The sequence below is a fragment of the Phacochoerus africanus genome, chromosome 16 (assembly GCF_016906955.1).
Source record: "Phacochoerus africanus isolate WHEZ1 chromosome 16, ROS_Pafr_v1, whole genome shotgun sequence".
In the NCBI taxonomy this organism is placed as follows: domain Eukaryota; kingdom Metazoa; phylum Chordata; class Mammalia; order Artiodactyla; family Suidae; genus Phacochoerus; species Phacochoerus africanus.
Window position 1 is genome coordinate 42,414,495 of NC_062559.1, and position 16,340 is coordinate 42,430,834.

The following is a 16,340-nucleotide window of genomic DNA, read 5'->3' on the forward strand; positions in this document are numbered from 1 at the left end:
ACCTATAATGAACATTATACTTAAAAGACTGAATGCTTTTCCCTTAAAACTATCAACAAGGCAAAGATGTCTGCTCTCACCACTCTTACTCAACATAGTACTGGAAGTTTTCACCAGTGTAATGAGGCAAGAAAAGGAAATGAAAGGCATATAAATTGGGAAGAAACAACCTCTATTTACAGATGACACGATTATCTATGTAGATAATCCCTTGAAATCTATAAAAAAGTATCCAAGAAGTACATTCATTAAGGTCACAGGACACCAGATAAAAAGTGAATTTCTATATACTAGAACATATAGTACACAGTACATTTCTATATACTAGAACTTGGACACTGAAATTCAAAATGTAATACCATTTGCAGTTGCTTTTTTAAAACTTTTTCATTGTGATGAAATTTACATAAAGTTAACCATCTTAAAAAGTGAACAATTCAGTGGCATTTAATACACTCACACTGATGTACAACCACCATCCCTATTTACTTCCAAAACATTTCATTACCTCAAAGGGAAACCACATAGCCATTCTTCCCTCCCCCATTCCCTGGCAACCACCGATCTACTTTCTGTGTCAATGGATTTTCCTATTCTGGTTATTTCATATAAAAGGACTTGTAAAATATGTGACCTTTTGTGTCTGTCTTCTTTCACTTAGCATAATGTCTTTGAAGCTCATCAACATTCTACCATATATCAACACATCTTTTTTTTTTTTTGGTCTTTTTAGAGCTGCACCTGCAGTATATGGAGAGTGCCAGGCTAGGGGTCCAATCGGAGCTGTAGCCACCAGTGTACACCAGAGCCACAGCAATGCAGGATCTGAGCCATGTCTGTGACCTATACCACAACTCAGGGCAATGCCAGATTCTTCACCCATTGAGCAAGGCCAGAGATCGAACCAGCATCCTCATGGATGCTTGTCGGGTTGGCTAACCACTGAGCCATGGCAGGAACTCCTCAACATGTCCTTTTTGTGGCTATATAATGTCCTATTGTGTGTGTGTGTATATATATATATATATATATAAAACGATTTTTTTATCCTTCCCTCCACTGATGGACATTTGGACTGTTTTCATCTTTTGGCTATTGTGAATACTGCTACTATGAACATGTGTGTACATGTTTTTTGAGTACTTCTTATCAATTATTGTGGGTTTATACCTAGGAGTGGAATTGTAATTCTATATTTAATCTTTTGCGGAACCACCAAACTTTCTCATGTTGGCTGAACCATTGTAATTCTTATCAGCAATGTATGCAGTTTTTTTTAAAGGAAATACTTAAATGAAAAAAAATTTTAAGTGTAAGACATATGCTGGAAACTACAAAACACTGATGAAAGAAATCAAAGATCTAAATAAAACGGAGGGTTCATGGTTTGGAATGCTCCACATAATAAAGACGCCAGTTCTCTCCAATACAGGTTTAACATAATTCTTATCAAAATCCTAGCAAGATTATCTTTCTAAAATGTATATTGAAAGGCAGAGGGACTGGAATAGATAAAGCCACTTTGAAAAAGAAGAATAAAATGGGAGGAATTAACCAATCCAATTTCAAGATTGTATGATATTAGGAGAGGGATAAATACACAGGTCAATGGTATAGAATGAAGAACTCAAAAATAGACCCACACAAAGGTTCAAGGGTAATTTAATGGAGGAAAGATAGTCTTTCAGCAGTTGAAACATCAATCGGACATCCATTGGCAAAACTAATACTTACATAAAAACTAACCTTAACTCAAGTCTCATTCAAAATTAATTCAGGAGAATGATATATCTTTTCATCTATTTATGTCATCTTTGATTTCTTTCATCAGTGTCTTATAGTTTTCAGAGTACAGGTCTTTTGTCTCTTTAGGTAGTTTTACTCCTAGGTATTTTATTCTTTTGGATGTGATGGTAAACGGGTTTGCTTCCCTAATTTCTTTTTTTGCTCTTTCATTGTTAGTGTATAGAAATGCCGTCGATTTCTGTGTATTAATTTTGTATCCTGTAACTTTGCCAAATTCATAGATGAGCTCTAACAGTTTTCTGGTAGAGTCTTTAGGATTCTCTAGGTATAGTATGTCATCTGCAAATAGTGATACTTTTACTTCTTCCTTTCCAATTTGGATTATTTTATTTCTTTTACTTCTCAGATTGCTGTGGCTAGGACTTCCAGAACTATGTTGAAGAGTAGTAGCGAGAGTGGACATCCTTGTCTTTTTCCTGATCTCAGTGGGAATTCTTTCAGCTTTTCACCATTGAGAATGATGTTCGCTGTGGGTTATCCCATGCTCGTGGACTGGAAGAATTAATATTATCACAATGACTATACTACCTAAGGCAATCTACAGATTCATTGCAATCCCTATCAAATTACCAAGGACATTTTTCACAGAACTCGAAGGAAATGTTTTAAAGTTTGTTTGGAAGCACAAAAGACCCAGAATAGCCAAAAACATCCTGAAAAAGAAAAATGGAGCTGGAGGCATCAGGCTCCCTGACTTCAGACTATACTACAAAGCAATAATCATCAAAACCGTATGGTACTGGCACAAAGACAGACATATAGATCAGTGGAACAGGATAGAAAGTCCAGAATTAAACCCACGCACCTACAGCCAACTAATCTATGGCAAAGGAGGCAAGAATATACAATGGAGAAAGGACAGCTTGTTCAATAAGTAGTGCTGGGAAAACTGGACAGCCACATGGAAAAGAATGAAATGAGAACACTCCCTAACACCATACACAAAAATAAACTCCAAATGGATTAAAGACCTAGATAGAAGACCAGACACTGTAAAACTCTTAGAGGAAAACATAGGCCAAACACTCTCGGACATAAACGACAGCAACATCTTCTCAGATCCACCGCTTAGAGTAATGAAAATAAAAACAAAAATAAGCAAATGGGACCTAATCAGACTTAAAAGTTTCTGCACAGCAAAGGAAACCCTAAACAACACGAAAAGACAACCCACAGAATGGGAGAAAATCTTTGCAAGTGAATTGACTGACAAGGGATTAAGCTCCAAAATTTATAAACACCTTCTGCAGCTCCATACCAAAAAAAGCAAACGACCCCATCCAAAAATGGGCAGAAGATCTAAACAGACAGTTCTCCAAAGAAGACATACAGATGGCCGAGAAACACATGAAAAGATGTTCAACATTACTCATTATTAGAGAAACGCAAATCAAAACCACTATGAGGTACCACCTTACACCAGCCAGAATGGCCATCATCCAAAAGTCTACAAACAATAAGTTCTGGAGAGGGTGTGGAGAAAAAGGAACCCTAGTACACTGTTGGTGGGATTGTAAATTGGTGCAACCGCTGTGGAAAGCAGTGTGGCGATTCCTCAGAAAACTAAAAATAGAACTACCATTTGATCCAGAAATCCCCCTCCTGGGCATCTCTCCAGAGAAAACCACGACTCGCAAAGACACATGTACTCCAATGTTCATTGCAGCACTATTTTCAACAGCCAAATCATGGAAACAACCTAAATGTCCATTGACAGAGGAGTGGATCGAGAAGATGTGGTACATATACACAATGGACTATTACTCAGCCATTAAAACGAACAAAATACTGGCATTTTTAGCAACATGGATGGACCTAGAAACTATCATGCTAAGTGAAGTCAGCCATACAATGAGACACCAACATCAAATGCTTTCACTGACATGTGGAATCTGAAAAAAGGACAGACGGAACTTTGCAGAAGTTTGCATCTGCTGACTCAGACATTGAAAAACTTACGGTCTCCAGAGGAGATAGTTTGGGGGGTGGGGGGATGTGCTTGGGCTGTGGGATGGAAATCCTGTGAAATTGGATTGTTAGGATCATTATAGAACTACAGATGTTATAAACCCATTTGAGTAATAAATAATAATAATAATAAAAATTAATTCAGGAGTTCCCATTGTGGTGCAGCGGAAATGAATCCGACTAGGAACCAAGAAGTTGCAGGTTCGATCCCTAGTGGGTTAAGGATCTGGCAACCACCAATCTACATTCTGTGTCAATGGATTTTCCTATTCTGGTTATTTCATAACCGTGAGCCATGGTGTAGGTCACAGACTGGGCTCGGATCTGGCGTTGCTGTGGCAGTGATGTAGGCTGGCAGCTGTAGCTCAGATTAGACCCCTAGCCTGGGAACCTCCGTATGCCATGGGTGTAGCCCTGAAAAGATAAAAAAAAAAAGACCAAAAAAGTGTATAATGGCCTTAAATAACATAAAACTGTAAAGCTTTTAGGCAAAAAAAGAGAAATTCTTTGACATCTAAGGCTTTTCAGAGTTCTTAGACTCAGTACCAAAATCACTATTCATACAAGGAAAAACTGATAAGCTAGACTGCCTCAAAATTTAAAATGTGAAAGATCCTATTAAGAGAATGAAAAGACAAGCTTGGAGTGGGAGAAAATATTTGTGAATCGCACATCTAACAAAGTGCTAGAACCTATAATATACAAAGAACTCTCACAACTCAACAGTAAAACATCAAGGAATCCAATTAATAAATGAATGAGGCATGAAGAGACATTCACCCAAGAGGAGACACAAATGGCAAATAAGCCCATGAAAAGATGTTCAACATCACTGGCAAATTAAAACTATAATGATATGTCACTAACACTATACACTCATCAGAATGGCTAACATAAAACACTGTGACAGCACCACATGCTGACGAGGATGCCATGAAACTGGATCACTTACACATTGCTGGTGGGAATATAACAGCCACTGTGGAAAAGAGTTTGGCAGTTTCTTAAGAAACTGAATGTGCAACTACCATATGACCCAGCAGTTGCACCCCGGGCATTGATCCCAGGGAAATAAAAACTCACATTCACAGGTAAACCTGTAGCTGAACGTCTATAGCAGCTTTATTCATAAGAGCCCCAAACTGGAAATAATTCAATGTCCTTCAACATGTGTAAAAAACGGTGGCATTCCTGTGGCGGTGCCATGAAATACTACTCAGTAATAAAAAGGAAAGAACTATTGATACATGCAGTGACCTAGATGAATCTCCATGCTGAGTGAACAAAACCAACCCCCAAACAAAATCCCAGTACCTACTGTGTGCTTCCAAATACATTACATTCTTGCAATGACATATTAGAGAAATGGGAAACAGATTAGTGGCTGTCAGGGGTTAAGGAGGGGGTGGTGTGCTGTTTCAGGGCAGCAGGAGGCATTAATATAGTGATGGAAATGTTCCGTATCTTGATTGTATAAGTGCCAACATCCTGGTTCTGCAAGCTGTTACCATAAAGGGAAACTGGATTAAGGGTAAAAGGATCGCTCTGCATTATTTCTTACAAGTGAATTTACAATTATCCCCAAATAAAGGTTAATTAAAAGCAAAAATAACTCTATGAATTTTTTAAGTGATGGGATCAGCAGAGAACCAGACATGATCATAAATGACCAAGAAAATTCGAACCAAAACACTCTTAGTAAATAAGAACATTGTTGAAATTAAGAACTTAAATGGATGGTTATTGGTTTCCCATTGCTGCTGTAACTAGTCACTTCAAATCTAGTGGCTTAAGACAAGGCAAATTTATTATCTCACTGTTCTGGAAGTCAGAAGTCTAAAACGGGTCTCACGGGGCTAACATCAAAGTGTCAGCAGGACTGCCCTCCTTCTGGAGACTCTCCTGGAGAACCCATATTGTTGCCTTTTCCAGCTTCTAGAAGCTACCCTCATTTCTTGGCTCATAGTCCCATTCCTCCATCTCCAAAACAAACATCAGATCCTTCTCAGGCTGTTATCTCTTTAGCTCTTCTTCTGCCTCCCTCTTCCACGTATAAGGACTCTGGTGATCACATTGGCCCATGCCAGTAACCCATGATCACTGTCCCATCTCAAGGTCAGTTGACTTGCACCATTCATTCCATCTGCTTCTTTAATTTTCTTTTGCCATAGTCACAGGGTCCAGGTGTAGGGCATCATGAGTGGAGGGGATTGGAAGCTAAGGGCGGGGGCCGGGTGGGGGGAAGCAGACAAGGGCCAGTCTGCCTAACACACGTGGGAAACACAGCCGATTCAAATCTACCGGAGACGTGATGATTGGAAAGGCAGAACTGAAGGAGCTGCTCAGAATGCAGCCATTCTAAGTATGAAACAGGATGTGGAAAATATGGGAGTAAGAGAATCCTAGAAGAAAAGAAAAAATTCATAATTTTTCTACCAGAGTTTCAGGTAAGGGTAAACTGGAAGAATTCGTATGTTGAGCTTTTCCATTTTGGTACTTACAAGTTTGCTCATCATATCCCATCAATTTTACGTTCGCAAAGTTTCACTTTTGAGTTAGGAACAAACTTTTCTCAGAAGGCAGCCTTGGATGGTGATTTAAATATTCATGAGCATATGTGGTCACACGACTGAATGTACTTTAGTGTGAAGGTGACAAACTATTTATAGCGTCGTTTTGTAGACCTTCCCCATTTGAAATGTTTAAAACATTTTTTTTTTGTTGGGGAGATGTGCGTGCATGTTAAAAACTCCCTTGCAGGTCATTGCAGCATAACATATAAAACATAAAAGGTACCAAGAGCGGATTTAAGGACAAGGAGAAAAGCTTAGATGTTAAAACGTATAAATCGAAATATATGCTCTGCTGTAAAGGTTTGATTGCTTTGAGCTGCGTTTCATTGGGGGGAGCAGGTGTCACGTTTTAACGGGAGTTTCTCCAGCGTGCCCAGGTGCCGCCTCGGGTTGTGGATGGTGGGTTGGTCCTTTTAGGAGGACGGGCCTGGGCTTGCGGCCGCCGTTACCGAGCTGGCGCCCTCCGTTCCCAATGTGTCACTCCTGGGCGAGCTCTCAGGCCTGGCCGCTCGGCCCTGCGCGGTGGCCTGGCCTCCCTGCGGGCGCGGGGGCCGCCCCTCCCGGCTGCCCGTGGTCACTTCGGCAGGAGGCCTCTCCGCGCTTCCCGCTCCGGGTGGGGGACCACGGCCGTCCCGCTGATCTCGCCTCGCCCGCCCGGGCGGGGTCTCGGCCTCCACGCAGCACGCGGAGGAGGCTCGGGGCGCGGCCAGAGGGGCGCGGCCGTCGCTGCGGTTGAGCCAGTTCCCGTTCCGGCCGGCGCTGCGGCGGCTGCCTCCCCAGCCCCTGGCGCAGCCCCGCGCTGCGCCGCCCGCCCGCGTGCTCCCGGCGCACCCGGCTCTCGCTCTGGCTTCCCGCTTCTGCGAGGTCTGCACACCTCGTGGCCAAGTAAGTCCCGACGACGGGGGCGGGTCGCTCGGGGCACAAGTTTTCTGGATTACCGGGCGCTGCAAGGGAGGAGGCGCAGGGAGGCGGCATCCTGCGAGCGGGCGGCATTCAAAGCTGCCCTGGATGAGCTCCAGGTGGAGCAAGGCAGAAATACCCGGGAGGTTGCGGAATGCCACCAAAGTTCAGAGGGATGAACTTCGGCGTCAGGGAAATGGTCCAGGTAGGGCTTCTCAATCCTGTCTGCACCTTGGAATCACCTGGGGCGCTGTTAACATTCAGATGCCCAGGCTGGATCCATCAGAATCCCGGGGCGGCGTGGAGGGGGGTGGGGGAGGGCGCTCCGAGGCCCGGTCCCAGGCCTCTGTATTAAACTCCCGGCTGATTCCGCTGTGCGCCTGGCCTGGGTTGGTCCCCAGTGACCAAAGGGTGGCTGCCAAGGGAAAGTGGCAAGGCAGGTAGGGGGGCCTTGATGGAGTCCAGTCTGCAGACAGATCCGGCTGTTCCCAGTGTCCTGAGTGATCCTGGGAGCCTGGCAGAGGACTTCCCTCCGCTTCCTGAGACTCAAAGAAAGGAAATGAGATGAGGCTTGGCAGGGGCCTCTGAATGGTGCCTTCAAAATAGATATGCAGCCTCAGACATGCACACGGTTTTTTTGGCACATTGTGAAACACAGAAGGGTTGCCAGATCACGATGCCCTCTTAGTTCTGCTTCCTTTCCTGGAAATGCCTTCATTGTTAGCATTTAAAATCAAAGTTGGGGAAAACCAGTAAACCCATGGCCTTGACAACTTCTGGGTTTTCTGTGCTAAGGATGAAGCAAGGTGTGTTTGCCACAGGGTGGGGTTTGTCCCTCTTAAAAGCCCCCTGAGATTTCCTATAGCCAGTAACCCCCTCGGGTATGAGGAGTGCCCAGTATTCACCCTGTTCTCACCCTGGATGTGGATGCTGGGGGGCAGAGAGCTGTCATCTAAGCAAGCGGGGAGAGTGGATAAGGCACAGACTTCTGCACATGTGGGACAGATGGGGGGGGGGGTGTTTCAACGCAAAGAACAGCCTAGGCGAAGAGAGGACTTCTAAAGTGCCTAAGAGGAGTAGCTGGTGCTTTTTTGTAATGAAGAAATAAGTTCAAGCTTTGGAGCCCATCAACCCTGGGTCCACATTCAGAGTCTGTCACTTCTGTGATTGTGACCATGGCCATGCTATGTGACTTCTCTGAAACCCTGTTTTCTTGTGAAAAATAAGTAGTTCTGTCCTGAGGCTAATATTGTTAAATGAGATAATATGTAGCAAAGGCCTGGCAGGGCAGCTGGCACATAGTAGCTGCCTCATCAATGGCGGGGATCAGCCACTCTGGGGGTGATTGGTGCCCAACAGTTGTTCAGTACAGCCATGGGGAGGGAGAGTGCCCAGAACTGGTCTCCCTTGAAACTCCATTCCCCTGATCTTTCCCTGCCCTGCTCAGGAGGGCTCTGTAGCTCCCTCCCGCTTTGGGCCCCTGTGTACTTTGTGGCCTGGAGTCTCAGGCCAGCAGCTTCTCCCCTCAGGGTTGCTTAATGGCTCTGGAGTAAGAGTTTTACTCCATGTGATAGGAATCAATTTCTTGACAAAAGAAGGTAGTTCTTAATCCAAAGACTTTCCCCACTGCCACATCCATCGAAAAATGAGCTGCCTCCCCCTTCCCCCCGCTCCAGCAAAGGGAGGCTGTTTACAGAGTCTCCACATTGATCAGGCACACACAGGTGACTCTCCTGCTGGCAGCATCCTCAGGCCATGCCCCGGTTGTACCTGTTTTGCTACTGACTCTTGGTCTAGGGACAATCAGGCCTTCTCAGATGACCAAGAAATCAGGAATTTGAGGAAGGGAGGACTCAACATCCTACAGTTGTCAGTGGGGGTATCCCAGCCAGACTCTCTGCCCTGGTCCCACTTTGTGTGTCACTGATGATCCCTTTGATAGTAAGAGCAGTGCTGTTTATTTTAGATTAGACATGAGAAGTACCAGAAATGGTGATGGAATGGAGGTTTAAAGATCAAGGGTATTCACAGGGCTAGGGCTGAGACTTGCTTAAATGGGACCATCAAATTCTTGTCTCTTTTTATCCCAAGAAAAGAGGTCAATATTTCTTCAATATCTAAGACATAAACCTAGGACTTGAGGTTCCAGTTACCCATTCCTCCTACAATTCTTTTGGGAGCTTAAAGGAAAAATGAAAATTTAAAAAGGTGAAGTTTATACTGTGTGGAATTCTTGTCATACAGCAGCTGTAGGAATTTTGCAAATTTCTGGTAGCCCTGTTATTCTTTTTATTTGTTTTTTTGGCTGCACTTAAGGCATGTGAGGTTCCCAGGCCAGGGATTGAACCCACACCACGGGAACAACCCAAGCCACTGAAGTGACAACGTGGGATCCTTAACCCTGTTTGCCACAAGAGAACTCCCGAACTTGACTTTTGTAGTAAGAGGCGAACAGTCACTGGCATTTCAATTAATTGATGGTTTTTAAAAAGTTTAGAAAGGTAGAACGCTTGTCAAAGCAAGAATTTCTGGCTTGAATTCTTCTTGTGTTTCATGTAGAAACTGCCACAGACCAAACTGTGGGCAGAGAATGGGGGCAGGGTGGGCCAAGGTAAGCTGATCACCAAACCTCCTCCCTTTGCCGTCCACCCAGCCCTGCAGCTGCAGAGCCAGCGAGGCCTGGCATGCTCTTACTCCGAAGGGGCCTTGCCGTGGCCTTCTGATCAGGCACAGTGCCCCAGGACAGGTCTGTGGCACTTTGGCTTGACACTTCATTACAATCATTTAGGGCTAGTCATCTCCTGCTTTGGGACTTGTTTTGCCGAGTGGTCATTTTCCTCTTCCTTATGCTTTTCCATAGGACTAACAGATAGGTCACCCTGAGGGCCCAGGTCACTGCAAACTGAGCCCTAGATGAGCACCAAGTTGTGGTAAGGTAATAGCTGAATAAAACATGAAGAGTCATCACGACTGTATCTTTGTGTCAGGCTGTTGATCTTGGCCCTTCTCTGTATCATCTCCACAGGACACCTTAGGAGCAGGACAGAGTTGAGAGGTTGGAATGACTTGGTAGGTATTTGCAGAGTTGCACGTAGCTGGGGAGGGCTGTTGCCTGTTGCTAAGGAAAACCCGTCTGGTAGAAAAGCTGGGAGCAGATGATGATTTAGATGAGAAAATATTTGTGTGCTAATTCCCAAAAGATAAAAGTCTAATGACTAAGAACTTCCCCTGCTGAACACATTCCCCTATTGCTATCTGTGACCCCAAACTGAACTTTCCAGAAGGGGGACAGGGTGGAAAGCTTGGCTCTTCTTTGGGCATATCCCAACTCCTGATAACCCAGGACAGCAGGCCCCTTCCTGGAGAGGGGCCAGCCCTGGGCTCCGCTTGGCAAGCCCAGTGTTGGACGTTTCATATGAAGTCGGGCATGTTGATTTCAAGCGGCGGATGCGATCTATAACAAACACAGGCAGGGCTCAAACGGAGGAAATGGGCTTTGGTGTCAGAACTGGGATCAAGCCCCTGCCTTGTTCCTTAACTAACAGTGTGACCTTGGCCAAGAGAGTTACCCTTTCCAACCCTGTGTCCTCCTACATGTAAAATAGTTAAAATTCTTCTTTCCTTCCAGAGTGGTTGTAGTATTTGCTAGTTGCTGTAAAGTGGGCAGCATACCACCTGGCTTCCGGTAAATGGTGAGGATGATGATGATTGGGTGCAGGTGCTGGCCTTGCTGTCTCCCTGCAGCGGCTCCGAATGAGCTACTTAACCCTCACGAGCCTCGGGTTTTATATCTGTAAAAAGGGGGTGACTATCCATCTGGAAGGATTGGCTTGAGGCTTTGATGAAATAAAATGGAATGAAGATGTGTCCGATCTGGTTGACCCTACATAATGATGGCAAACTCTTAATAGACTGACTCTGTGCAACCCTGCTCGGAGGGCTTTAGGTTTTTGGTTTGTGTTGGGTTTGGGCTCATTGAATCTTTCCAGCAATGCTGTATAGTAGTTATCATTTCTCCCATTTTACAGGTGGGACTCCTGAGGCTCAATGAGATTAAATAGCCCTAGGTCAGCAGAGAGGAAGTGCTGCACCCAGGGCTTGAAGCAGTCTGGGGCACCACTGAACGGGACTCAGTGAGTGCCCCTCCCTCCTGCCCACCTCCCCACCCCCATGCCTGCCTCTAGGAATTGATGCACAGATGTGCTTGGGCTCTTTCTAGAGCTGTGCTTCTGGGTATAGGACCCAGCTTCGAAAGAACTGCCTGCTTGTGGAGTGAACATGGGAGATCTCCCCCATAAAAAATAATTTCTAGCTTTTAAACCTCAATCACTGCTTACACTGGATGATCTAACATCCACTGGAAGAGGGGTGATGCTGGTATTGACGGGTGTTATTAGAGTGGATGATGTTTATTTTTAGGCAAGTGTGGGACAAGATTGTTAGCCTGGATGTAATAAAACACACAGGCGTTCTGTGTTTCTAAACATATTCTAGAACATTGACCCAGACAGGTGTGTGGGGTATTTGAAAAAAACAGAAACCAGGCCTGGCAGGGCCTAGGATGGAGCTCAGGGGGACTTGATAGTATTTAAATAACTTCCCATCGACAATGCAGTGGCCTGTTCCAAGTACACAACCCTTTAAAAAATTCCTTACCCATCTCCCCTTTCTGTTACACCCCAGGAGCTTTCGCTCCTTTTTGAGCTTTGGCGGTCTTCCAAGAGGCGTGGGCCAGGGGAACTCAGAGCCTAGAAAAGGGAATTCTCCACTGAGTGAACTGGGGATGCTTTAACATTTCTGATCATGAGCTGGCAGTTGTTTTTCTGGCTCACCCATGGGTGTGAAATGCTTTGCTAGGTCCCCAGCCCGGTGTGGAAGGCCGTTAGAAAGCTATTGGTAGCTCTGGATTCCTCCTGACTCTTTGGGGCTTCACTGTGTTGACATTAATTCAGCAAATATCAGCAGACATTGTTGCTGCCAGGTATCTACTAAGTTTTGGGGATACAGCAATGAATGAATCCAGGAGCCCAGTGCCTGGCCAAGTGCAATTTGCTGGCTGTTTGGAGGAACCAATAAATTCATAGTTTTAAATGCAGTAGGTGTTCTAAGTGAAAACAGCAGGATGTCCTGAGACAGATTATTAGAGCCGTACTAAGATTAGGGGAGTCTCGGATTTGCCCCTCCAAGAATTAGCATTTTTCCACTAATTATTGGGGTTGAAAAGGGGTCAGCATGCCAGCCGCAGGGAGCAGCATTTCTGAAGGCTGAGAGGTAGGAAAGAAAGAACAGGGCGCCTTGGGGAAGGTGCAGGAGCCCTAAAGAATGAACCAGCTCCTCATACAACATTGTAAGGCAACCACACTCCAAGATTTTTTAAAAATAATTTTTAAAAAGGAAAGGGAAAAAACAAAACAAAAAAAACAACCAACTCAGGCCAAGCAGAGCCTCCTGGGCTGGGACACATTTGGAAATTTATTGCAAAGGGCAGCAGGAGGCTCCCCAGTGCTGCCTTTCCCCAAGGTCAGTAATCTATAAGAAAAAAATCACTAGCAGCCCCCTGCTTATTAAACATCTTAAACCCTGTCTTAATTCTGGAGACAAATTATGGTTTTTGATTTCTAGTGAAGGAACCGAAGCTCAGAACAGAGAAAAGATAGCAGCGTCAGGGCTGGAAGCCTGGTTTGCCCGCCCTCAGCACGTGCTCTGTGGTTTTCTGGGCAGATGGTGTATGCGAGTGCGGGCCAGCGAGGCGCCAGCATTCTTCAGCAGGAGCCTCGGTGGATGCATTTGGGTGGGGTCCAGTCCTTCCTGGCTCCTTGGAAACAGGAACAAAAGGGCCCAAAGAGCGGGCACAGGCTGGCAGCATGGGAGTCCGAGTGTCAGAGCCTGCAGGTAGAAAAGCTGGGACCCCACCCCCACCCCCCCGGCCAAGGGAAGAGGCTTTGGGCAGTTTTACTTTCTAGACTGTTATCCCTCTGGAGAGCCCCAAAGCCCTGAAAGAGGTGCTTTCCCCGCCCTGTTCATCTCTCAGAGAGTTTGCATAGACTTAAAAACCAGAGTGGTAGGAAAAAGAAATTCTTTATTTGGAGCTTTCCGATCACCAAAAAAGCGTCTCATCTTGGGGTATCTGCATGACCCCCTTTCTCACTCTCATGAAGCTGTCATGAGGTCACAGCGAGAGGCCGCAGCAGGTCAAGTGTATCTTGGCTGGTGGGCAGGGCCTGCTCCCTAGGACAGGCCCCCACCGGGCAGGGCCCAGGGCATGCCACCTCTCAGAAGGGCTTGGCATCGTCTCAGTCTCTCAGTGCCCTGCGGGGTCACCTCCCACACATCCCAGCTACTGCCCGGCTGAGCTCGAGGGAGACATGTGTCCCAGTCAATAAAAATCTCCAGCTAAGCATTTTGGCCAACCATCAGCTGAGTGTGTATTTTGTACAAAGCCAAGTTTCAGCTCAGGCCTCTGCGATGACTAACCTATTTTGTTCTTGGAAGTGCCTTTCACTTGCGAAGCTCCATTCATTTTCCGTGTTCCGTCCTAAAGGCCACCTCCGGATGTCCTCTGGCTTCTGGACCTGCCCCTTCATGTGCGCTTTCTTGTGCGTGAGCACTTACACCCACTTAGCCAGTTCCAGACCTGGCTTTCCAATTCAAGGCTCTGTTGGCTTCTGTCGGCTTTCTCTATCAAGATAATTTTATTGGAGTTCCCGTTGTGGCTCAGCGGAAATGCATCTGACTAGTCTCCATGAGGACGCAGGTTGGATCCCTGGCCTCGCTCAGTGGGTTAAGGATCTGGTGTTGCCGTGAGCTGTGGTATAGGTCACGGACACGGGTCGGATCCCGCATGGCTATGGTGTAGGCCAGTGGCTACAGCTCCGATTTGACCCCTAGCCTGGGAGCCTCTATGTACCACAGGTGCGGCCCTAAAAAGAAAGAAAAGATAATTTTATCCATTGGGCTCTCAGATGAATACCAATCAGGCCTTTTCAGAACTTTGTTTTTCAAAGCCTGCATAATACCAGGAAAATGTCAATCAACAATTGTATTTCAGCCCTCTAAGGCCCTGGGTGGCTGGGTCAGGCGGTGGGGCGGTGGGGGATTCATTGTCACAAAGCAGCAGGTGCAGAGAGAGGGTGTAGACTGTGCTCTGGAAATTGAGCGCTGAGCTTTGGTTAAACCTTTTAAGGCAGCAGTTAATAGAAAAGTCTTGCAACAAGAGAAAATACTGGTGCCTACATATCTGAATTTATCTGCTAGGAAGCTTGGCCAGTGACTAAGTGAGCTGGTGAATTCTGGAAACCCACATGTTCATGTAATAAGCATTAATGAAGTACCCGTTATAAGCCGGGTGTTGTGCTAGATTCATTCATTCAACATCTGTGATCTAGCATCCTCTCTGCGCTGGAGATACAGGAACTTACCAGGTGGGCACCACCCCTGAGAGTCAAATGATGCAAGGCCTCAAAGATGAACCAGACAGAAGCCCCAGCCTTACCACCTTCCCCTTTATCAGGATAAGTTCTTGTAGTGTGACCAGGGCTGTCTGAATGCCAGCTATGTATTAACTCACTGAGTCCTCACGCAGAGCCTATGAAGCAGGTGCTGCTATTATCTGCATGTTCTAGATAAGAACATTGAAGCACAGAAGGGCAGTGTCTTTGTCGAAAACACGGAGTTGAGAGATTGGAACCAGGTAGCCTGGTTTTAGAGTCTTGGCCCTTTACTGCCACCATCAATTGATGTGATTAAAGAATATAGCAGGGAGTTCCCGTTGTGGCTCAGTGGGTTAAGAACCCAACCTAGTATGCATGAGGATGTGGTTTAATCTCTGGCCTTGCTCAGTGGGTTAAGGATCCCACATTGCTGCAAGCAGGTGCAGCTCGGATCCCACATTGCTGTAGCTGTGGCCAGCAGCTGTAGCTCCAATTAGACCCCTAGCCTGGGAACTTCCATATGCCTAAAAAGATCTTTTAAAAAAAGTTTAGGAGAAGAAAAATGTGAACTACCATGTCCTGTGAGGAAGGTGGGGATAGAGTACAGTGGGGTTCTCAGTGGGGAGTGAGGGGAGAATGGGGGGGCTGCCCTTTGCTTTCCCGTCTGACAGATACCAGTCCCTGCTGGGGGGCGGGGATGGGGCCAGCCAAACCAGAAATAAATAAAAGAGCATTTGCCTCAGTGTCTGGAGACCTAGGTTCTAGTCCTGGTTGATCCAGACAAGTCTCTGCCTTGCCTAGGGCCTCAGTTTCCCCATCTAAAAAATGGGGTGTGGGAGGGTATTCTGTTCCATTCTGGAAGTCCACGGCTGGAGCAGAGAAGGGAGGGCTGGCTCTGAGCGCCCTCTGAACAGGGTTTCTTGACCAGAAGGAGATGCTTGGCTCTGAGGGACGTGGAGTTGGACATTTGAGTTCCCAGAACCCAGGCAGCTGTGAAGGGATGCCTGCATTCCATCAGCACCCACCCCCAGCACTCCTGTCAGCCGTGTCTGCATTCCTGCCTTCATGGGCAGGGTGGCAGGGTCTGTGTCTGGAATTCATACCAGGTGGTACTTTGGAAAGCAAGAGAGGGGAGGGGAAATGGGGGGAGAGAAAGAGAAGATACTGAGAGACACTGACTTTTCTATCTCCTTTGAAATTCAGAGGGATCCTGTGCTTTCAGATCCTAAGGTAAATGAATGTGAATGGGGCTTTAAAGCTTCTCCTCATGGTGCAGCTGAAACAAATCTGACTAGGAACCATGAGGTTGTGGGTTCGATCCCTGGCTCGCTTGGGGTTAAGGATCCGGTATTGCTGTGGCTCTGGTGTAGGTCGGCGGCTACAGCTCCGATTCGACCCCTAGCCTGGGAACCTCCATATGCTGCGGCTGCAGCCCTAGAAAGCAAAAAATAATAAAAATAATATATTAAAAAAACTTCCAATAATGACTGTAGCCTACTAGTCTGCTAAATTTCTCCCAGAGGGGGCTCGTGGTAATTTTCTGGTACAGCAGAGGCATATAGGACCAGGCTTGTTTTCCAGGTTTAGAAACTGGAAACAAAACAAGAAAAATGAATAAACCTTCTAAACTCCCAAACCCATGAGAGAAGGGTCCCAGTAGACC

The 16,340-nt window shown here is 46.0% G+C and overlaps 1 protein-coding gene across 6 annotated transcripts in view; it reads left to right on the forward strand.

Moving 5' to 3' along the window:
• Nucleotides 1-6,759: 6,759 nt before the first annotated feature.
• Nucleotides 6,760-16,340, forward strand: part of NOD1 (nucleotide binding oligomerization domain containing 1) — a 76,841-nt gene continuing 67,260 nt past the window's right edge. For 4 of the 6 annotated variants that reach the window (XR_007132585.1, XR_007132586.1, XR_007132584.1 and 1 more), the window contains exon 1: nt 6,760-7,232. The gene's annotated coding sequence lies outside the window, so the exon portion shown is untranslated. The other 2 variants (XM_047763102.1, XM_047763103.1) reach the window with 2 other exon arrangements.